Source organism: Gymnodraco acuticeps, unplaced genomic scaffold (genome assembly GCF_902827175.1).
Source record: "Gymnodraco acuticeps unplaced genomic scaffold, fGymAcu1.1, whole genome shotgun sequence".
In the NCBI taxonomy this organism is placed as follows: domain Eukaryota; kingdom Metazoa; phylum Chordata; class Actinopteri; order Perciformes; family Bathydraconidae; genus Gymnodraco; species Gymnodraco acuticeps.
Window position 1 is genome coordinate 1 of NW_022991121.1, and position 23,545 is coordinate 23,545.

The window sequence follows — 23,545 nt, forward strand, 5'->3', positions numbered from 1 at the left end:
GGAGCTAGTAACTCTCAGCTGTTGGCAGACTCCTGTCTCCTCACAGCATGGAGTCTCAGTTTCCTGGAGAGAATGCTGCCCGACGTCAACCTGGGTTTGTGCTCACGATACATTTGTGACGGGATGATTTATTTACAAAATAACTACAAGAAACATAGACGGTCAAATAATAAATATAAAAACTGTACAGTGACGAGCATTATTGAAAACAGCAAGAAAACGTAGTGGCAGATTCGTAATTGCAAGTAATATTTTACCTTTATTGCTAATATTGCACATGTGATATAGCAGAGAGTGTTTTTGTAATGGTATTTATACAAAGGAGCTGCATAGTTTCAATTCAGAGCCATCTGCACTGTGCTTAGAGATCATTTGTTTTCAAATGTAGTGAGGTAAAGTCAAAAAGTCGACAGTCGAAAAAAACGACAAGTCCGGAACTGAACTCACGGTAGAAATACTTTATTACTTATCGGATCTGCACAAACAAGATATCAGATAGCAAGCCAGACTCTACAGGTGTGAGTATCATCACTGAGCGATCAGAACTCGCGACAGGGGAAGCTAACCCAGACATCACAACACGTAGCTTTACTGAGCAAAAACTGAACATTGTCTCACCTTAGCTGTTGTTCTGATCAAAAGTCGTGTTCAATGGCATTAAAATGATAAAAACGTCTTTGTCACTTTGAAATGATTACTGATAATCCATCGCCATATTTATGTCAATAACGGAGTTTTCATATTAGCTGCTATGATAGCTACGAGAGTGTATGACAGCTTCTGGTTTTGGGCATTCTGGCTGCGCAGCACTCATTCACCAATGGGTAATGTTTAGATGGATTTTAGGAACTTCCCCTCGATTCTATTGGCTCGGCCCGTCCACACAGCGGCGTGCGTTGACGCTTGCCGGCGGGCGTGTCTGAAACTCGACCAACAACCAATCACATGAATCTCCCGCCCCGGACACACAAGCAGCGGTTTTGATTGGCTAGAGCTTTTACTGGCATATGATTCGATTGGCTGGACGCTTCTGCCGAGGCGTCAAAAGTTGAATATTGCTCAACTTTTGAAGCGAGCAACGCCAGCAACCGCTCCACGTCGCTTCCCACAATGCAGTTCGGCTAAAGTGACGTCACCCCATTCAAAGTGAATGGGCAGGAAGCGTTGGAAGCTTCAACGCACGCCGCTGTGTGGACGGGCTTGTGGACGGTAGAAAGAGGGTGTCAATCATCAAAATCGAGCACTCTCTCTCTGGGGGGGCCGGAGAGATATGGAAAATCCACCCAAATGACCCCAGAAGTGGGTTTTATTTTTCTAAACCTGTCTAAAAAGGTCAAACTTCACTTGTTTTGCATCAATCTTGATTCAGGGTACTTATTATATGTTGTACTTTGGATTCCTAAAGCGTTTAGTCTTCCATCCCATCATTCAAGGCTGGTTTTCACTATAAGTCATGGTTTCTGTTTGGACGGACACTATATTTTACATTTTTTTTACGATGTTCCATCTGAATTTACTTTAAAATAAAAACGTCTATATTGATTCTGACTCTTCTACATCCAACTCACAGGTTTATCCTTGCTTTGAGAACAAAGATTATTAATGTTCCCCCTTTTAGAAGTGAAGATATGGTCATTTGTTCTTTCGAGCCTGAGACCTGACAAACAGGCTCGGGGCTCAACAGGTTAAAGGAAATGGAAATGCCTAATTTGTGTGATTCTGAATGAGAGCCGGAAGCTTCAGCCTTTTTTCTAAATATCAACATTATATCCTTCACTTTTTCCTATTTTACTTTATTACTTTACTTATTTACCATTTAACTGATTTGTTTTTGTTTCACAGGAAAGATGTTTAAGTCCGTACCGGGGAAGCTGATAAAAAGAGGGTGAGTCCATTAGTGAGCTGTACTTAATATTTAACTTTAATTTAATCATATCTTCGGTTTCTTGTCTTTAAACGTTGTATCGTGAGGAAACGCTGCTGCTTCTTGAAGAGGAGTTGTTGTTGTTGTTTTGCCAGTAGAAGTCACGGGGGGGTATTATTATTATATTATATATTATTATTATTATTATATCAGTCTTAGGTCTGTTGTAGGTTAACTTAAAGAATATGTGGGGGTAATATATTCCTATAATAAATCAGATATTGTAAGACGTAAAAGAACAATAATGAAAAGAGAAAAAAAGTGAGAGAATATTAGATTTTTACTTGAAAGTATTATTTATTTACTAATAATGTCAGAGAATATGAGTGTTTTGAGCAAATGTATGATTTTATAATCTTATAACTTGTGAGTAGTGAGTATTCTCCATTTTTGTTTTTGTTGAGGAAACATACTCAAATATTATAAGATTATAAAATCACAAAAACACACTAATATTTTCTTACGTTATTCGTAAATAAATCCTTTAATGAGAAAAAAGTAAAAAATCGAATATTCTCTCAGATTTTAAAGTCATGAATTCACAGGGAAAAAGATTGAGTATTCTCCAAGATTTAAGGGATACATCTACGAGAAAATCTCCAAAAGTAACGAGAAGTTATTATTCTCTAGGGATAACCAGACATTCTTTGAGATTACATTTCCAGATTAACCGAATAACACCACTTTTTAAAGGTTTTTGCCTCTCAAATGAACAATATCAATCTGGTATATATATTCAAAATATTTTCTTAATTACAACCCTTCACTGACGCCGCAGTTTTTTCAATTTGTAACCTTCGAATGTCTGTAACATTCCTTTATAAATCCATCCTGACGCTGACGATATTAACTTTTTGTTTTTTTTACAGAAAGGACAGAACCTGGATCCTTTCCTTCAGTCTTTCTTCAACTCCTGCGAGTCTCCGAAAGCAAAACCCAGCCGCCCAGAACTCACCATCCTGAGCCCGTCCAACGAGAACAAACAAGAAGGTCCAACACACACTCTGTCACACACCTAACACACACTCTGTATACACACACCTAACACACACTCTGTATATGTGTGGTAAAAACTTCACAGACATGTTTTGTATAGGTATGGCCCGACAATATATGTTTTCAATATAGCATGATAGGTCCACTTAAGGTATGGAATAGGTAGCATGGGATTTTAGCATGTACTACGGTTAGGAGAAGTCATCTTAAATCTACTTCCTGTTACTTCCTCCAGAGGTCACTTTTGTAATTTGATGATCCCTTCACTGATTGTGCTCCTCTTTGCCCTGCAGCTGTTCAACGACCTGTTCAGGAACAACGCCAACCTTTCGGAGAGGAAACACAACCCTAAACTTCTTTGAGGAAACGCTCTCTGTGGACGGCATGTACGACTACATGATGTTCGTCGGTAAGTAAATCACACGGATCCATTTCTCTCTCAGAGACCAGGAGAATCCGGGTCGTGTCCTGAAGTCTCTTCGGGTTTCGGTTCGTAAAGAATGATGTTTCGAAGTTATTTTAAACGTTTCTGGGAAAAGTTGGAGTTATTTTTCCTAAGCTTTTGAAATTTCAAGGCTTTATTGTCCATGTAGCAGCTTCAGTGTAGATATGTCAATGAAAACTGAAGTCCCAGGCTTTTTTATTTTCTTATTTATTTAAAATATATATATTTATTCCATTCTATTTCAATGTAAATCACTTCATTTTGTAATTTTACTATATTTTTTTAATTTTAGTTTTACTTGTTTTAAGTCAAATTCCTCGTACGATGTGTCAACCTACCTGGTAATAAACCTGATTTCTGATTCCTCCAACAGAGCAACATGAATATATATATATTATAGGACACAGTGTTTCCCCAGATGGAGTCATAGCAGCGGTGCTAAGGCACGTGGGCCCAGCATAATGTGAGCGTGAGCGCGTTGAATTTTTTAGTGCGTGCGAAGTGCGCCCCGCCAATTTGTTTCTATGAGTCTGCCAGCAGAAGAAAGGCTCTTGAGGCCCAGTACCAGGGCCGGTTCTAGGACAATTTGCTGCCCTATGCGAGATTTATATATAAAGAATAATGAAAAATCTCTCACAAAAGACAAATACACTACAAAAACAGGAAAACTTATTGACATAGGTGATATACGTCAAAATGGCTTTCAAATGTATTCAGTATTGTATGAACATGTTTGAATTGGGGGGTGGACGTCACATCCTCTAGGGGGGTCCGGGGGTATGCCCCCCCGTACGTTGAAGTAAAATGCTTCAATCTGGTGCAGTTTGAGCACACAAATGACTAGAGACCTGATCTAGGGGGTACAACTCTAAAACACCCATATGGAAAAGATCGGTTTACATTTTAATAATCATAAGTATGTGAACATAACCAATAACCTACCATAGCCAATAACAAATACATGTAACTTATTTTTATTTTTGTTGTTCATTTATATCTTATTTTACCTTAACATTTATTTATTTATGCATATTTTTGTATTTCTCCAGCTGTAAATGATATTTTTGGTTTACTGTCCTATAGTATACATTGGAATGATATTCAAACCCTGTTTTATTTATCCCAATAATTATAAAGGAGTGCCTTGGAAATATGTGTTTACATAAATTGTGGTCAAAACGTTTGAGACCCACTGAGATAACTTAGACTAAAGTGAACTATCTAAACACTCAGAGAGTCCTTTACCTCACTGAGCCTCTCAGTCTGACAGGAGAGCTCTCCTCCACCCTGGTTTTGTAGAAACATCTACTTCTTATTTCCGTTAGCGCAGCTAGCACCAGATGCTAATAACAACAGCGCACGGTACCGGTGCGCCCTCTCTCTCTCTCTCCCTCGCTCGCTCTCTCGCTCCCACGCTCGCACTTTGGCTGTGAGCTGCGGGCGCCAGATAAGCCAACATCCCCCCACTTTCATCACTTACAGCGCCCATCGTACAGGGCCAATGAAAAGTGTAACCGGGGTAAAAAGGGTGTTACATTTACTTAATTATGAATGTTGTTACATCAAGGCCGAAAATTAGAATGAGCGCCAACGGTCAAAAAAATGTTTCCCCCTCCCAGAGCTGCCAGCACAGCGCCCCCCAGATCTGGCCCTGCCTAGTACAGTGGTTCTCAAATGGGGGTACGTGGACCCCTAGGGGTACGTTGGAGTACTGCAGGGGGTACGTGAGATTTATTTTATGTTAATGAAAAAAAAAGAGATAAATATACCAATTTTACATTATTGAAAACAGTTTGAGAATCACTGGCCTAGTACATACAGTGGTAATGTCTCAAGATTTAGCAAAAATACACCTTTATTGAACATACAGTAACACAAATACTATAAATCCACAATAAAATAGAGAGTGCAAGAAGAGTCTATTCTCAGTGTAATATATGTTGGATTCGCTCAGGTGTGGCAGGAAACACTACCGCTTTGTCAGAACCTTCCAATAACACTTCATGGGATAAGAGGAGAGGAAGCGAGACCACGAGACACAAGGAACCCCCACTAGACTGTGAAGCCCACTTGAAACACTTCAAAACAGGGCTAGTTTAATAGCTTTAGCACGGCACACCACACAAAGAACACGGCACCGCGAACACCCCTCTACCAGAGGCACACAACTCGGCAATTGTAAACACACACGGCACCACACACTGCACTTAACCCAACCCACAATTTAGGGCGAGAGCTCCTACTCGTGGTAGCCTCTCCCCTGCTGCTCTCCCTCCATATACTCTAAAATATCAGACATACAACAATATAAATATATACGTAACTCGTAAGTGAATGGAATATGATATATTAGATAAATAATTTACAGATGAATGTTTATGGATGTTCTTTAAAAGGTTCTGGTGGTTAACCCTGTAAGGCCCCCGGTTGTTATTTGAAAACATCACTTTAAGCTATCCTAAAAAAGTCAGTAAATGTTTTGTTTTTTTAAAAGACTACATTTACATAGTCAACATTTCCTTTTGTTCAGCCTCACTATGCTAATGTTTTTCTATATTTGGGCTTTACAGGGTTAATAGTCTTATGGGATGAAACTGTCTCTGAGTCTGGTGGTTTTAGACCTGATTAGGGATGCATACCGGTTCCCAGTATTACCGAAATACCGGTTACTGGCGGCTACGGTATACCGTACCGAAATCAGATCCGATTTTCGATACTGATTCCAGCCAATCAGTATCGAGACGCCCTTCACCTTCCTCCCGAACGTCTGAGCCTTTCGGTTAGCTTTCGTTTTTTCATTAGATCGATGTCGGCACGAAAATCTAAAGTGTGGCTGCATATGACTGCCAGTCTAAATGGTGGGGTCTAGAGCTGAACGATATACCGTGTCATGGCGATAACCGCGGTATGCGCATGCGCGGTATTCACACCGCAGGGACGTGCGGTTTTATTCATTTTTTTAAAAATGCTAACGCACTTTAGCACATAATTCAAAATAAAGATACCCTTATTACTTATCGAAACTGCACATAAAATATATCCGATTAAAGCTGAGACTCCACAGATTATTTAAGTATAGTATCTAAGCGATCCGATCTCGCAACAGGGGAAGCAAACACAGACATCACAACACGTACCTTTTACGGAGCTTTTACGGGAGATCGTCTCACCGTAGCTGTCAATCTAATCAAAAGACGTGTTCAATGGCATTAAACGAGAAAGAAAAAACGCGGCTGAATCGGTTGATCCATAGGTTGATAATGTATCTGTGGCTTTGAAGCAATTGTTTATAATCCATAATTCAATCAATCAATCAATCAATGTTTATTTATATAGCCCAATATCACAAATGTTACATTTGTCTCAGTGGACTTTACAGTTTGTACAAAATATCAGTATGACAATACGACACCCTCTGTCCTTAGACCCTCACATCGTACAAGGAAAAACTTCCGGAGAAAACCCACAGTTAATAATTAATTAATAATTCCATTTTTATGTAAAAATCGGAGCACAAAAGTTAGCTGCAATGGTATGCAGCTTCCGGTTTTGACTATGCGTCGTCACTCTCACTCCTTATTTGTTCATGTGTTGGTGTGTGTAGAACTTCCCCTGATATTTGACCTTTTTAGACAGATTTAGCACAAAAAACCCCTCTTTTGGGGCCATTTGGGTGGATTTTCCATATCTCTGGCCCACCTTGCTGGATTTTGACATGTGACATCTCTTTCTGACCGTCAGAGCCAATGGAATCGAGGGGAAATCACACAGTCCTTATTTGGTCATGTGTGTGTGTGTGAGACTTCCGCATAGCCAAGACCGGAAGCAGCAGCCACTCTGGTGGCTACCATTAGCAGCTAACTTTTGCTCTGCGATATTTACATAAAAATGGAATTATGGATTATAAATTAAATCATTTTTTTTATACAGAGACGTTAAAAACCTATGGATCAACCGATTCAGCCGCGTTTTTTTCTTTCTCGTTTTAATGCCATTGAACACGTCTTTTGATCAGATTGACAGCTACGGTGAGACATCTCCCCTAGAAGCTACGTAAAGGTACGTGTTGTGATTGTCTGTGTTTGCTTCCCCTGTCCGAGTTCAGATCACTCAGTGATGATACTATATACCTAAATAATCTGTGGAACCTCAGCTTTAATCGGATATCTTGTAAGTGCAGCTAGTGCAGAGCCTGGACTGGTCGGATGAGCTCAGTGGTACCACAAGTTGAAGAAACATGGCTTGGTTTCAAAACAAATTCTCTGCAATACTCAATGATTTGGCCCCCCCTAAGAACAACCAGGGTAAAAAATCGCGCTGAGCCGTGGTTGCACTCCGGCATACTGACCGCCATGAAAAACCAGAGACAAAAAATGCTCTGAGTTTCATAAAAGTCAGTCAATGCTTTCCAAAAGCACGAGCAGTGAACTCCAGGCCCACGTGACTGAACTCAAAATTGAAAGAAACAGGACTAAGAAATGACGTAAGCTCCATGATCAAAACTGCCAAAAAGAATTTCATCAATGTCAAAACTGAGGAAAACAAAAATAAACCCCGTGAACTTTGGAAATGACTCAATAACCAGCTTGGCTGCAGTAAAAAACTCAAAACGAGATTTTCTAACTTAAACATAAAGACAGATAACCGGCTCATCACAGACAAACTGGATGTGGCCAAGTACTTGAACATTTTTTTTCACAAACATAGCCACAACTCTTGTAATAAATTACCCTCCCACTCAGGGCTTTTTGGAGTAGATCACATCATGACCTACTACAAAAACCTAGGGGTACGCAAAGATGATTTCAGTCTAGCAAGGGTAACAACAGCAGAGGTACTCATTAAACTGAGCGCCCTCCAACCTAACAAGGCCACTGGCCACGACAATATCCCCTCCAAATTCCTCAGAGACACAGCAAACCGCCATCTCACCAGTCATAGCTCACATAATTAACCTCTCCATAAAAACAGGGAAAAGTACCCAAAGACTTCAAAATTGCAAGAGTAACCCCCTTGCACAAAAAGGGCAGCAAATTGGACCCAGGCAACTACCGCCCTGTTTCTATACTTACCTCCATCTCGAAAGTCATGGAAAAAATAGTATATGAACAGGTCAAAAAGTACCTCGCGGAAAAGAAACTAATCTATGAATTTCAATCTGGCTTTAGAAACATCCCACTCCACTGACACATGCCTTCTTTATTTGAGCGACCACATCAAACAAGAGGTGGACGAGGGCAAGTACTGCGGCATGGTGATGCTGGACCTACAAAAGGCTTTCGACACTGTCAATCACCCCATTCTGATTGACAAGCTAAAAGCAATTGGTTTTGATAAAACTATCGGTGAGCTGGATGCAATCCTACCTGGAGGGGAGAGAACAGATGGTGGAGGTAAACGGTACTCTGTCCTCCCCCCTCCCAGTGAGCTGTGGTGTTCCACAAGGAAGCATATTAGGTCAGTAGGTAAATGACATGTCATCAGCATGTGACTGCAACTTGTTCCTGTTCGCGGACGACTCAGCCCTGCTGGTCTCTGGCAGGAACAGGTTGCAGGTTGAAAAAACCCTCAGCTCCGAGCTCGGCAGAATCTGCACCTGGCTCGCCGATAATAAATTATCATTACACCTGGGTAAAACAGAGTCCATTCTCTTCGGTTCGAAACATAATCTCAGCAAATCCGACGACTTCTCAGTTGCAGTGGGCGACATTATTGTCACAAGTAAGAAGGAAATTACATACCTAGGATCTATTCTTGAGGCAAACCTCTCCTGTGACAAAATGGCATCCAATGTAATAAAAAAAGTCAATCAAAGAACTAGATTCCTATACCGGATCTCCTCTCTGGTAAAACAAGAACATCCTGAAGACTCTGGCAGGAGCACTCATTCAAGGGTACTATGACTATGCTTGCACGTCATGGTACCATAGCACCTCCAAGGCGCTAAAAATAAAACTTCAAACATCGCAAAATAAACTGGTCAGACTACTGCTTGACCTTTCATCTAGAACCCACCTCACCTCTGCCCACTTTGACAACCTAGGATGGCTTAGAGTAGACGACAGAGTACAGCTACTTGCAATGGGCCTGGTCTACAAGATCCACTACACCTCTATGGTACCCATGTACATGTCAAAATGCTTCCCAAAGGTCAAGGAATACCATGATCATAACACCAGAGGGAGCTCCACAAATCATGTGAAACCCAGATTTGGCACAAAAAAGGGGGAATACACGTTTCGCAATGATGCCACATCAAGGTGGAACGCTCTTCCCACAACTGTAAAGGAAAGTAAAACTATACTTACCTTCCAAACCTCTCTTAAAGAGCACCTTCGGGGGAGAGCATTGCAAAACTGGCCCCGGTAATGGTACAAATCTCAACCTGTCGTTCAATGGACAGCTTCCCCCCCCCCCCATCTATGTATATACTCGCATTTTAGACTCTGTTACTAACTGTATATCTGTAGACTTGGTATGTCTTAAATGTCCGGTTAGGATGTATTAGAACGAAATCTAAAATGAAAATTGTAAATAAGCCATCTGTATGTCAAATATGTCTTATATGTCTTATATGTCTTATATGTCTTAAATGACATGATGAATTGGAAATGGGGGGACCCTGATGTAAACAAGACGAAAGTCTTTCTCTGGTCTGCATCCCCTTAACAATTGTATGTTTTGAGCTGTACTGTACTGTACCCAATATACAAGCTGTTAATAAACGTTTCAATCAATCAATCAATCAACAATAAGTAATAATAAGGGTACTTTTATCTTGAGTTCTGTGCCAAAGTGCGTTAGCATTTTTCGCTCAGGGGTCATTTAGATGCTTCTTATGAGACTTGTGTTTTGTTTTGGTATAAAATGGTTTGTATCGTCAGTTAGCTGAGATTATTTCCGTTAATCTGGTATAACACATTAATAGGTTCTTAAATATTACGATCCCCTGAGACACAGTGTCGTGAAAAAAAAAGTAAAGTACCCGCCGGGACTTTGGGGATTAACAGGTTAAAAAAAACGTAATATACCGCTGGGGGGGGGAAAATCGCGATGTCAGTTTTTTTCAATACCGTGCAGCCCTAGTGGGGTCTGTAACCACTGCCAGTCTGAATGGTGGGGGTCTGTACCCACTGCCAGTCTGAATGGTGGGGTCTGTACCCACTGCCAGTCTGAATGGTGGGGTCTGTAACCACTGCCAGTCTGATGGTGGGGTCTGTAACCACTGCCAGTCTGATGGTGGGGTCTGTAACCACTGCCAGTCTGATGGTGGGGTCTGTAACCACTGCCAGTCTGATGGTGGGGTCTGTAACCACTGCTAGTCTGATGGTGGGGTCTGTAACTACTGCTAGTCTGAATGGTGGGGTCTGTAAACACTGCTAGTCTGATGGTGGGGTCTGTAACCACTGCTAGTCTGATGGTGGGGTCTGTAACCACTGCCAGTCTGATGGTGGGGTCTGTAACCACTGCCAGTCTGATGGTGGGGTCTGTAACCACTGCCAGTCTGATGGTTGGGTCCGTAACCACTGCCAGTCTGAATGGTGGTGTCTGTAACCACTGCCAGTATGATGGTGGGGTCTGTAACCAATGCCAGTCTGAATGGTGGGGTCCGTAACCACTGCCAGTCTGAATGGTGGGGTCTGTAACCACTGCCAGTATGATGGTGGGGTCTGTAACCAATGCCAGTCTGAATGGTGGGGTCTGTAACCACTGCCAGTCTGAATGGTGGGGGTCTGTAACCACTGCAAGAAGTTTATTTCTGGGAAAGGCGGTGTGAAGCTGACAATTGAGCGCCCCGACCAAACAAGGAGGCCGAACGTCCAAAAATACAACCCGGTGTGGGCATTTATTAACTCATACACATATGATATGACACAGCCTCAATCTGCTGCTCCTGTGCGCACAGTCACCAGCCACCACACTACCAGCTTCCCAACAGACAGGGCAACAGAGCCTAAATACACACCCACACTAATCAAACCAACGGGACACAGGTGAGGAGACAACACAGGGCACCAGGTGCACACAATCAGCAACAGACATGGGGATAGGGGAACACTTTTCAACATAAAACCAGGAAACAGAGACAGACAAACTAAAACACAGACAGATGCACAAACTACATACACTTTGCCACCAATGAAGCTACAGAATCCGTAATGGAGGCCGAGATCTATGGACCCAGAGATCACCTCCGTTACAGGCGGCAACACATCCAACCTCTCAAAACATTTGCTACTGTCACATAAAGTCAGAGTACAGGAATGTACAGTCTTCAAGCCCGTGTTGTCAAACGTGTTTTTCATTGTTTGTTCAGTACTAAAAGGTCGAAGTCCCACAATTAATTTGACATGTTAACTATATCATAAAGCGCTTACATTTTTCCCTTATGCATCAAGAAAATATCACGATGTATCGGTCGAGTATCGGTATCGTTCAGTGGTATCGTAAAAAAGTCAACGATATGCATCCCTAGCCCTGATGCTGCGACAGAACAGTTTGTTTCTGCGGAGATGGGGGTCTCAGATGTGTGTTTTTAAGACTGTTTTTCTCTTTGGTGTCCTCTGATTCTCAGGCCGCACGGTGTTCGGCACGGCTGATTGGCTGAACCACGCTCTGGCCGCCGGGCGGATCCTCTTCAAAAACACCTTGGAGGCGTACATGGATCAATACCTGCAGAGCAAACTGGAGCAAATCCTGCAGGAGCACAACGTGGTGTCGCTCATCACTCAGCTGCAGAGGTGTGTGTGTGTGTGTGTGTGTGTGTGTGTGTGTGTGTGTGTGTGTGTGTGTGTGTGTGTGTGTGTGTGTGTGTGTGTGTGTGTGTGTGTGTGTGTGTGTGTTGTGTGTGTGTGTGTGTGTGTGTGTGTGTGTGTGTGTGTGTGTGTGTGTGTGTGTGTGTGTGTGTGTGTGTATTGTGTGTGTGTGTGTGTGTGTGTGTGTGTGTGTGTGTGTGTGTGTTGTGTGTGTGTGTGTGTGTGTGTGTGTGTGTGTGTGTGTGTGTGTTGTGTGTGTGTGTGTGTGTGTGTGTGTGTGGTGTGTGTGTGTGTGTGTGTGTGTAATATTCCCTGACATTAAACCAGTTCATTTATATTATTAATACATTGAAAATATTCGATTTATTGAGATAATAAAATAGCAAATATACGAGAATAATTAAATTAAATATTCCCTGAGATTAAAGCAGTTAATTTACATTTTAATATAAATGTAATAATAAAACGTCGGAGGTTTAATGTGTTTTTGATTTTCCTGCAGACGCTGTTTTCTGTGAGAGCAGCGAGGAGCTGAAGCCGGAGGAGAAACAGAGCCGAGCCAAGAAGACCTTCGAGGCCATGATGAATTATTTACCAGGTTTCCTCCTTCAGTACAAATACCTTCTCCATTGATCCGAGAGGAAGTGCTTCGGCACTCCCAAGAAACGTCTGATCGTATCTAATTGATTAAAACTCCAACATTCAAACAAGATTCCTGTTTATTTCATCTCAATGTGTTTCAGATTTTGTGGTGAAGTTCATCGGTCAGGACTCAAAATACGAAGGAGTTCGACTTCTGTTCGACGGGTTCCAGCAGCCCGTCCTCAACAAGCAGGTAAACAAACAAATACATTAAAGAACTCAAAGAATCTGACGTGAATATAAGAAAACATATTTAGGAATTACAAGAAAAATCGAAATATGTACGAAGTACTCAGATCTTGAGTAAAAGTAGAAGTACTCAGATCTTGAGTAAAAGTAGAAGTACTCAGATCTTGAGTGAAAGTAGAAGTACTCAGATCTTGTACTTGAGTAAAAGTAGAAGTACTCAGATCTTGTACTTGAGTAAAAGTAGAAGTACTCAGAGCTTGTAATTGAGTAAAAGTAGAAGTACTCAGATCTTGTACTTGAGTAAAAGTAGAAGTACTCAGATCTTGTACTTGAGTAAAAGTAGAAGTACTCAGATCTTGTGCTTGAGTAAAAGTAGAAGTACTCAGATCTTGTACTTGAGTAAAAGTAGAAGTACTCAGAGCTTGTACTTGAGTAAAAGTAGAAGTACTCAGGTCTTGAGTAAAAGTAGAAGTACTCAGATCTTGTACTTGAGTAAAAGTATAAGTACTCAGACCTTGTACTTCAGTAAAAGTAGAAGTACTCAGATCTTGCACTTGAGTAAAAGTAGAAGTACTCAGATCCTGTACTTGAGTAAAAGTAGAAGTACTCAGGTCTTGAGTAAAAGTAGAAGTACTCAGATCTTGTACTTAAGTAAAAGTCAGGGTTCGTACGGTCATTGAAAACCTGGAAAAGTCATGGAAATTGAAAATGCAAATTCCAGGCCCTGGAAAAGTTATGGAAAACAATATTTTTCCCAAAGTTTTGGAAAAGTCATGGAAATGTAACTAAAGTTGCGTCAAATATAATTTACATTTAATCTAATCGCTGAAATAATCTGCGGTCGTGAGCTGTTATATGCCATCATGACGCGCATGGTGTTATTTTTTAATATATGAAGCGTGAGCTGTGTGCTCGAGTCTTCCTGCCTGTCGGCTGAACTCTGCTGCTCCGGGATGAGGGTCAGCTACATTAGCTACGGTGCGTTCGTTAACTGTGCGGAGTCACTGTGGCACAGACTGAGCCGCTGGTGAACAGCTGTTAGAACGGGCCGTTCAGGTGTTCAGAGCAGAGCGGGAGAGCGTGATGTGATCATGTGAACTGAAACGGTTTTCTGTCGCAATATTATTTAAGGAATCGTTGAGCTAGCTAGCTAGCATACATTGTCACTATCTGCTAACGTTAGCTTTAGCCTTCGTTTTCTAATAGTTTTTTTCATAGGCTATAAACAGAGGTGGTATAAGTATAGATCTTGTACTTGATTAAAAGTAGAAGTACTCAAATCTTATCCTTTAGTAGAAGTAGGCTACTCAGATCTTGTACTTAATAAAGTAGAAGTACTCAGATCTTGTACTTAATAAAAGTAGAAGTACTCAGATCTTGTACTTTAGTCAAAGTAGAAGTACTCAGATCTTGTGGGGGAATACTGGGAGTGTGGGAATACTCTGTTACAGTAAAAGTCCTGCATTCAAAATGTTCCTCAAGTAAAAGTAGAAAAGTATTCTCATCAAAATATAGTGAAAGTAGTCATTGTGCAGATTGGTCCATTTCAGAATAATATACACTGAACAAAAATATAAACGCAACACTTTTGTTTTTGCTCCCATTTCTCATGAGATGAACTCAAAGATCTAAAACATTTTCTATAAACACAAAATAACCATTTCTCTCAAATATTGTTCACAAATCTGAAAGAATCTGTGATAGTGAGCACTTCTCCTTTGCCGAGATAATCCATCCCACCTCACAGGTGTGGCATATCAAGATGCTGATTAGACAGCATGATTATTGCACAGGTGTGCCTTAGGCTGGCCACAATAAAAGGCCACTCTAAAATGTTCAGTTTTATCACACAGCACAATGCCACAGATGTCACAAGTTTTGAGGGAGCGTGCAATTGGCATGCTGACAGCAGGAATGTCCACCAGAGCTGTTGCCCGTGAATTGAATGTTCATTTCTCTACCATAAGCCGTCTCCAAAGGCGTTTCAGAGAATTTGGCAGTACATCCAACCGGCCTCACAACCGCAGACCACGTGTAACCACACCAGCCCAGGACCTTCACATCCAGCATGTTCACCTCCAGGATCGTCTGAGACCAGCCACTCGGACAGCTGCTGCAACAATCGCTTTGTATAACCAAAGAATTTCTGCACAAACTGTCAGAAACCGTCTCAGGGAAGCTCATCTGCATGCTCGTCGTCCTCATCGGGGGTCTCGACCTGACTCCGGTTCGTCGTCGTAACCGACTTGAGTGGGCAAATGCTCACATTCGATGGCGTCTGGCACGTTGGAGAGGTGTTCTCTTCACGGATGAATCCCGGTTTTCACTGTTCAGGGCAGATGGCAGACAGCGTGTGTGGCAGGCGTATGTTATGGACGACAAACACAGGTGCATTTTATTGATGGCATTGTGAATGCACAGAGATACCGTGACGAGATCCTGAGGCCCATTGTTGTGCCATTCATCCACGACCATCACCTCATGTTGCAGCATGATAATGCACGGCCCCATGTTGCAAGGATCTGTACACAATTCCTGGAGGCTGAAAACTGTGGGGTATTTCTATATTACTTTGTAAGGGTAAACCCCAGCTCGGTTCAATAACCAGAACCCAGTGAACAAAGATAACAGTACTCATGTTTCAAGTTTACTTGCTGCAAGGAGAATCAGCGAGTGACATGTCATGTCAACTCCTTAACCAACTCCGCTCGCCTTCTCTCAGCGCATTCTTTTTATTTCAACAATACAGTAACATGACAATCATGTGGTGTTGACCAACGCCTTATTTGTTAGTGTGAATCTTGTGACTCTCAGTCATGTGAATCTGTGTGTGTGTGTATGTGTGGCACTGAACAGACTGTTCTCTGTTCCTCTATTAACACATTTTATGAGAATACATTATGAAAACACTTTTATCCTTCAATAACTCTAACATTCCCTCCTGTTTTCATAATTACTAGCTGGTTACAGTGTCTTTATAGTCATTAGCGTCAGACCCAGCAGGGTCACTACACACAACACCTTTCCCAACATAGTCTATTGGTGATAGTGGTTCTGTTGTTTTCTTCACCGGGGTTGAGACCAGTATTTCCTAATGAAACACCGCCCTTTGTAGCCGGACTTCCACCACTTATCCGTCGTTAAGTTGGAGAGGTATTATCTTTTTGCAGTGGCTCTGATGTATCCACGTAGTTCTTTCGGCGATTTTTAGTGCAGTCGGTGTTGTCAGCAGTACCGTGTAGGGACCGTCCCACCGTGGACAGTGCCAATGCTTCCTCTTAATCACCTTCACGAGGACCTGGTCACCAGTCTGCACTCGAGTATCCTGTAAGGGAGTAGAAATGTCTGGCAGGTTATTTGTTCGAGCTATCTCATTGCTTCTGAAGAGTCTGCTCATCCATTCAGCTAATGTAGTCTCTGCCTCAGCATCATCCTCCTCCCTCACCTCGTCTGTGATTGGTAGTCTGAATTGCCTTCCTGTTATGATCTCAAAGGGAGACAACCCTTTTGCCGTGGGCGTGATTCTCATGCATGTTTCTACTAGAGACACACATTCCACCCATGATCTTCCTGTTTCCTCCATTGTTTTCCTTAGTCTTAACTTTACTGTTCCGTTTGTTCTTTCCACTAAGCCTGCACTCTGTGGATGATATGCACAATGGTTTTTTAATGTTATCCCCATATGTTCGGACAGTTTGGTAATAACCTGATTTACAAAATGGGACCCATTATCACTGTACAGTTTCTCTGGAATACCTCTGTTTGGTATTATTGTCTTGCATATGGCTTTTGCTACGGTAATAGCGTCTGCATGTTTTGCTGGGAATATTTCAACCCACTTTGAAAACGGACATATCATTACCAAACAGTATTTGTACCCTTGGCATGGTGTTAGTTCAATGAAGTCCATATGCATGTGTTGAAACGGGTATGTTGGTAGAGGGAACTTTCCTCTCTGTGGTCGCTCATTTGCCTTGAGCATTGTGTCTGCAACATACTACACAGGCTCTACAAAAGTTTTTAGAAAATGTAATGTAGTTGTATGTATGGAAGTGTTCATTTATTATTGTCACCATCCCTCCTGTTGAGACATGGCACGGCCCATGACTCAAATGAGCTGCTGTTTTGTAGAGACTAACAGGGAGTACTGTCTTGTTGTTTATTCTGAATGTTCCCTCAGGGTCTGTGGTTAGTTTTTGGTCTAACGTGTACAAGTTTGCGTTCACCATGCGACCTACATCACATTTTCCTTGTGACCATACGCATGGCGGCACCGTTTTCAGGACCTCTAAGGCCTCTTCACTTAGCATACATCATTGTTGTTCAGGGTCGTCTAGGTGGGGCGCGTGGTGTCATCACTAAGGTAAACCCTAGAGTTTTGCGCTTTAACCCGCCTCCAGTTTGCCAACCGTTTTTGTCATCTGTCCATTTTGTTATCCTGTTACCTCTAGCCACTAATAAACCTAAGTCTCTCCATGAAGTCCCTGGGCCCCTAGCTACTGATATGTGTGGCGTGGAACCTGGTTCCATTATCAAGGCAGTGGTTGATGGGACCCTAGCATCTATTACAACATCCCCGTGTTGGTTTGCATACATCGAGTGGAACACTACCCTCTGTGGTGTCAGTCGATGCACGAGCACATCATAGTCTTTGTCTGGGCCAGGGGTGTTCCTTGTAAACGTAGTTGGTACGTGAAATGCGTCAGGTTTCATTACTTCTTGGCCATGTTGTGGGGTGAATAGGTGTTAACAGGTGTTCACCTGTGTTCGTCACGTCAGGTTGTGGGCATGTCTAGTGACCAGTAGTACTTTGGGTGTTTATGGATTTTGAAGGAAGACCTGGTCTTCCACCTTTGCTCTCCCGGGCCTACTGCTCGCATTCCCCCTTTGACTGTACTACACCTGATTTTTTAAACATTTCCATGCCGTCTCTCCCTAGCAAATTGACAGGGCAGTTGAGTGGAACACAAATTTGAGGGATGCCTGGAGGCCTGACCTTCTATCTTCCATAAAAAAGTGGGCTTTGAAATCGAACCTCTGATTTATGTGTCCATTTGCTGATTTTACAAAACATAGTGCCAGTTGGTGGCCACATTCTTTGGACCTCTTTGTTCACTTCTGATGAGTCTGCACCGCTGTCACATAAGAATTCTAATTTTTCCCAATTGATTTCGATTGTCCTGGTAGGTTTAATACTGTTGTCTGACAGATTCAGTAATACTTCAGAAAGGTCAATGTGATGTGTGTGGACGTCCTCTTCTTCCTTTTCTACGTCTAGTCAGTTGTCATAACTATGTAGGTTATGTGAAGGGGGGGGGCAATGTCTTTCGTCTTTGTACTGTCCCTTGTGTCCCCCTTCTTTGTTCTGTGGTCTCTGTTCCTCACAGTCTCTCGCCATGTGCCCCTCCTTTCCGCACCTGTAGCAGAGGAATTTGCCTTCTGCGTTTCTGCCTCCTCCTCTGCCTGTTCCTCTATCATTCCCTCGTCCTCTGTTAACCCCGCCTCTCCCCTGTCCTGGTCCCACAAAGAAAATCTGATTTTCTCCCCTTCTTCTCCTATGAAGAAAGCTGATGCTGACGCTTCTTATGTCTTTTTTCTTTGATCTGGGATAACCTCTTTCTCTTGCTTCCTTTTTATTCTTTGTTTCCCTGCGCTTTGTGTTCTTCCACTATCGCTCTCATCTTTCTCCGCGGCGTACAGCGTCAACTGACCCTGAACGCCCTGTCTCCTCGTCTGCTTTCACTGAAAAAGCCGCTGCTATCATACCTTCTTCTGCTCCACCTGTCCTTTTATGGGCTTGTTTCAGCCCATAAAGCTGCAACTCGTAGTTGAGCTTCTAACTTCTTTCTTTTCTTGCCTTGTGTTGTTCCAGCTGTTGCTGCCCTCAATTTGTCGCTTAATTCTCTTACTGCTGTTTTCTCCAACTTTCCTTGGAAGCCGTACAGTTTATACCATTTGCTACAATAACTGGTGCTGCCATGACTATATATTTCCATATATCTCAATGTCCCCTGTAGCGGCAGGCTTACTCCCATTGGACCCCCAGGATTCTAGCTTGGTGTTCCTACTGGACAACGTGCCGGTCAGAACCTAATTCCTAATTCACCACTACGTGTACTTCAACAGACCACAGAGTTTATGTTATCACCGTTAGGTTTCCACTCTGTGCGCTGATTCCACTGGTGACACTTTTACACATTGCTTTCACTCAATCACTCATAAGTGTACCCAAAGGCACGTCAATCCTCCTCCCTAGGCGGAGTAGGCCTTTCTCTATCAATGTTTTATCAACCTCCTTAATGGCGGAGTAACCGTGTATATCAACGTTTTATCAACCTCCTTAATGGCGGAGTAACCGTGTATATCAACGTTTTATTAACCTCCTTAAATGGCGGAGTAACCGTGTATATCAACTTTTTATCAACCTCCTTAATGGCGGAGTAACCGTGTATATCAACGGTTTATCTTACCCGTTATCTGTGGTCACTGGTCCGGTTGGATTCCGTCAATCGGGCTAGGATTGAGGGAGGTTGGACATATAAGCACCGGCCCGGCCACGAATTCTGCGTCCCGGGTCTTTCTCGTGGTCGGCTGATGATCCCGGCTGTCGACAGACTTGCGGCGTGTGTCTTTTCCCTCCTCCTTCCCGTCACGATGTATTGGAATCCGGCTCGAAGGACCAATTAATGTGAGGGTATTTCTATATTAATTTGTAAGGGTAAACCCCAGCTCGGTTCAATAACCAGAACCCAGTGAACAAAGATAACAGTACTCATGTTTCAAGTTTACTTGCTGCAAGGAGAGTCAGCGAGTGACATGTCATGTCAACCTCCTTAACCAACTCCGCTCGCCTTCTCTCAGCGCATTCTTTTTATTTCAACAATACAGTAACATGACAATCATGTGGTGTTGACCAACGCCTTATTTGTTAGTGTGAATCTTGTGACTCTCAGTCATGTGAATCTGTGTGTGGTGTGTGTATGTGTGGCACTGAACAGACTGTTCTCCTGTTCCTCTATTAACACATTTTATGAGAATACATTATGAAAAACACTTTTATATCCTTCAATAAACTCTAACAAAACATCCCAGTGCTCAGAGTTCTTGCCATGGCCAGCATACTCACCGGACATGTCACCCATTGAGCATGTTGGGATGCTCTGGAACGGCGTATACGACAGCGTGTTCCAGTTCCTGCCATATCCAGCAGCTTGGCACAGCCATTGAAGAGGAGTGGACCAATCACAGGCCACAATCAACGACCTGATCAACTCTCTGCGAAGGAGGATGTGTGTGCACTGCGTGAGGCAAATGGTGGTCACACCAGATACTGACTGGTTTTCGGACCCCCCCAGACCCCACCAATAAAGCAAAACTGCACGTTTCAGAGTGGCCTTTTATGTGGCCAAGCCTAAGGCACACCTGTGCAATAATCATTAGCTGTCTAATCAGCATCTTGATATGCCACACCTGTGAGGTGGGATGGATTATCTCGGCAAAGGAGAAGTGCTCACTATCACAGATTCTTTCAGATTTTAGAACAATATTTGAGAGAAATGGTTATTTTGTGTTTATAGAAAATGTTTTAGATCTTTGAGTTCATCTCATGAGAAATGGGAGCAAAAACAAAAGTGTTGCGTTTATATTTTTGCTCAGTGTATATATGATGTGTTTTATAATGATTGATCATGAAAGTGTTCTCAAAGCTCGTGAAGGTGCAGCTAGTCTGAATGACTTTGTATACTGCAGGGTAGCTGGTGGATTTACTCCAGGTGGAACTAAAGTCTGTTATATTTCACATCATTGCATCCTGATCTGTGAAGTAACTAAAGGGATTAAATACATGTAGTGGAGTAGAGAAGTACACCATGTACCTCTGAACTGTAGAGGAGTAGAAGTACACCATGTACCTCTGAACTGTAGAGGAGTAGAAAGTACACCATGTACCTCTGAACTGTAGAGGAGTAGAAGTACACCATGTACCTCTGAACTGTAGAGGAGTAGAAGTACACCATGTACCTCTGAACTGTAGTGCAGATAGAAGTACACCATGTACCTCTGAACTGTAGAGGAGTAGAAGTACACCATGTACCTCTGAAACTGTAGTGGAGTAGAAGTACACCATGTACCTCTGAACTGTAGAGGAGTAGAAGTACACCATGTACTCTGAAACTGTAGTGCAGTAGAAGTACAACCATGTACCTCTGAACTGTAGAGGAGTAGAAGTACACCATGTACCTCTGAACTGTAGTGGAGTCGAAGTACACCATGTACCTCTGAACTGTAGTGGAGTCGAAGTACACCATGTACCTTCAGGTTCAAGGTTCAGGTTATTTATTTGTACCCGTAGGTAGATTCTGTTTGCAGAGAAAAAGACAAGGGTTCCTTCCTGACACTAAAAAGTGTGTTGAGTTTATGAACTTAGTTACTTTAGTGGCCATACAGATAGAAAGACTAAGCCTTGCACAGAGGCATGAAAATACATTTTCAAATGCTCAAACAGTGCTGCCAGAATTATCAACTGACTGCTACACAATTAAAATAAATGCTTTTATATATTTCTATTAGATGTGACTCTTTGGCGTTTCTGTTATTATTACCTGCTGCTCTAGTTGTTCTGACTGCTAACATCCTGTTATTCCTCATTTCAAAGCCGATATTCCGCGGGGTGGGGGGGCTCGGATCCTTGTCACCTTTTTCATACCTGATGAGTTTGCATCCCTGACTACAGTTGCTTATCCTGTAGAAGCTAGTAAGCTAGTATTTGATTTGTTTTAGAAAAGCACAACATGTTTCATATGCAGACCATATTTTCCTGTTCCATGTTAAAATAAACCATTTTCAGTGGTCATTTTTTTTTGGTCATGGAAAATGAGGTAAAGGTCATTGAGAAGTCTTTGGTGAAAAGTGTATGAACCCTGAAAAGTAGAAGTACTCAGATCTTGTACTTGAGTAAAAGTAGAAGTACTCAGAGCTTGTACTTGAGTAAAAGTAGAAGTACTCAGGTCTTGAGTAAAAGTAGAAGTACTCAGATCTTGTACTTGAGTAAAAGTAGAAGTACTCAGATCTTGTACTTGAGTAAAAAGTAGAAGTACTCAGATCTTGTACTTGAGTAAAAGTGGAAGTACTCAGACCTTGTACTTGAGTAAAAGTAGAAAGTACTCAGATCTTGTACTTGAGTAAAAGTAGAAGTACTCAGACCTTGTACTTCAGTAAAGTAGAAGTACTCAGATCTTGTACTTGAGTAAAAGTAGAAGTACCAGAGTGTAGGAATACTCTGTCACAGTAAAAGTCCTGCATTCAAAATGTTCCTCAAGTGAAAAGTATGAAAAGTATTCTCATCTAAATATAGTGAAAGACAGTAAAAGTAGTCGTTGTGCAGATTGGTCCATTTCAGAATAATAGATATGATATGTTTATAATGATTGATCATGAAAGTGTTCTCAAAGCTGGTGAAGGTGCAGCTAGTTGAATGACTTTGTATACTGCAGGGTAGCTGGTGGATTTACTCCAGGTGGAACTAAAGTCTGATTTGAAGTAACTGAAGGTATTCAATACATGTAGTGGAGTGGAAGTACACCATGTACCTCTGAGCTGTAGTGGAGTAGAAGTACTTTAAAACCTCTGGCTACATGTCACTAAAAGGAATAAATGTTTCTCTCGTAGTAAAAGTGTTCTGATGTTTCTGTTGTTTCTCAGATGACGTACGTCCTGCTGGACATCGCCGTGCAGGAGCTGTTCCCTTGAGCTCAGCAAGGTAAAACACACGAGAAGAGAAGAGACTACCACCGTGGTGTCTTCAGATAGAAATTGTAACTCCTGACATGAGATCTAACCCAACCCTACCTAGCAACAGTATCTCTGGAAGCTAAAACGTTTTTATTAGGATCAGTTTTTTAAATCTCCGCCTTTGGAGACTTTCTCCTGACTTCATTCTTTCTAAAGGAGGGCCAAATACCTTCCAGCTAGTTCCTCCTTTCCATCCAGCTAACACACACACACCACACACACACACACACACACACACACACTACACAACACACACACACACACACACCAGATTTATGATAAACAACTCAAAATATTACATTTCTTGAGATTAAATAGGGAGAAAAACATAAGAAAGATAAACTTGAAATCTTCTCTGACAGCTGGGCGCTTTCTGAACTCTCTCACACCACTCTCCCTCTGATGCTCTTATCTGACTGATACTCATTAAAACTCTCTATAATCCTCAGTGTCTCTGAAATGCTAACGCTGCTTCCTGGTTCCTCTGCAGGAGTGAACGAGGCGTGTGGAGAGCGGACGTGTGGATCTGAAATCCTCTTTACATTCCAGTGTATATAAACCATTGAATAAAGAGACATATATTTATTGATCTAACTGCAGCTGTCTGTCATCTTTTCTGTTTCTAACCAATAGAGATTTAGCACGTCAGCCAATGAAATCCATGCTAAGATTCCCAAGATGCATTGCTTCAATTCACTAGATTCAATTAGATAGACTTTTCTTTAATGCTATTTATTCAGTGGGAATGCTGACACAGCACTCCCTCCCACATTCCACATCGCAGAAACTCCGTTCAAACATCAA

At 42.1% G+C, this 23,545-nt stretch overlaps 1 long non-coding RNA gene across 1 annotated transcript; it reads left to right on the top strand.

Moving 5' to 3' along the window:
* The first annotated feature begins 2,789 nt into the window (after positions 1-2,789).
* Positions 2,790-23,335, top strand: LOC117560231. Its single transcript, XR_004571135.1, has 7 exons — positions 2,790-2,914; positions 3,214-3,329; positions 11,941-12,106; positions 12,624-12,719; positions 12,865-12,956; positions 22,652-22,709; positions 23,232-23,335. It is a non-coding gene; the product is annotated as an uncharacterized LOC117560231 (long non-coding RNA).
* Positions 23,336-23,545: the final 210 nt, after the last annotated feature.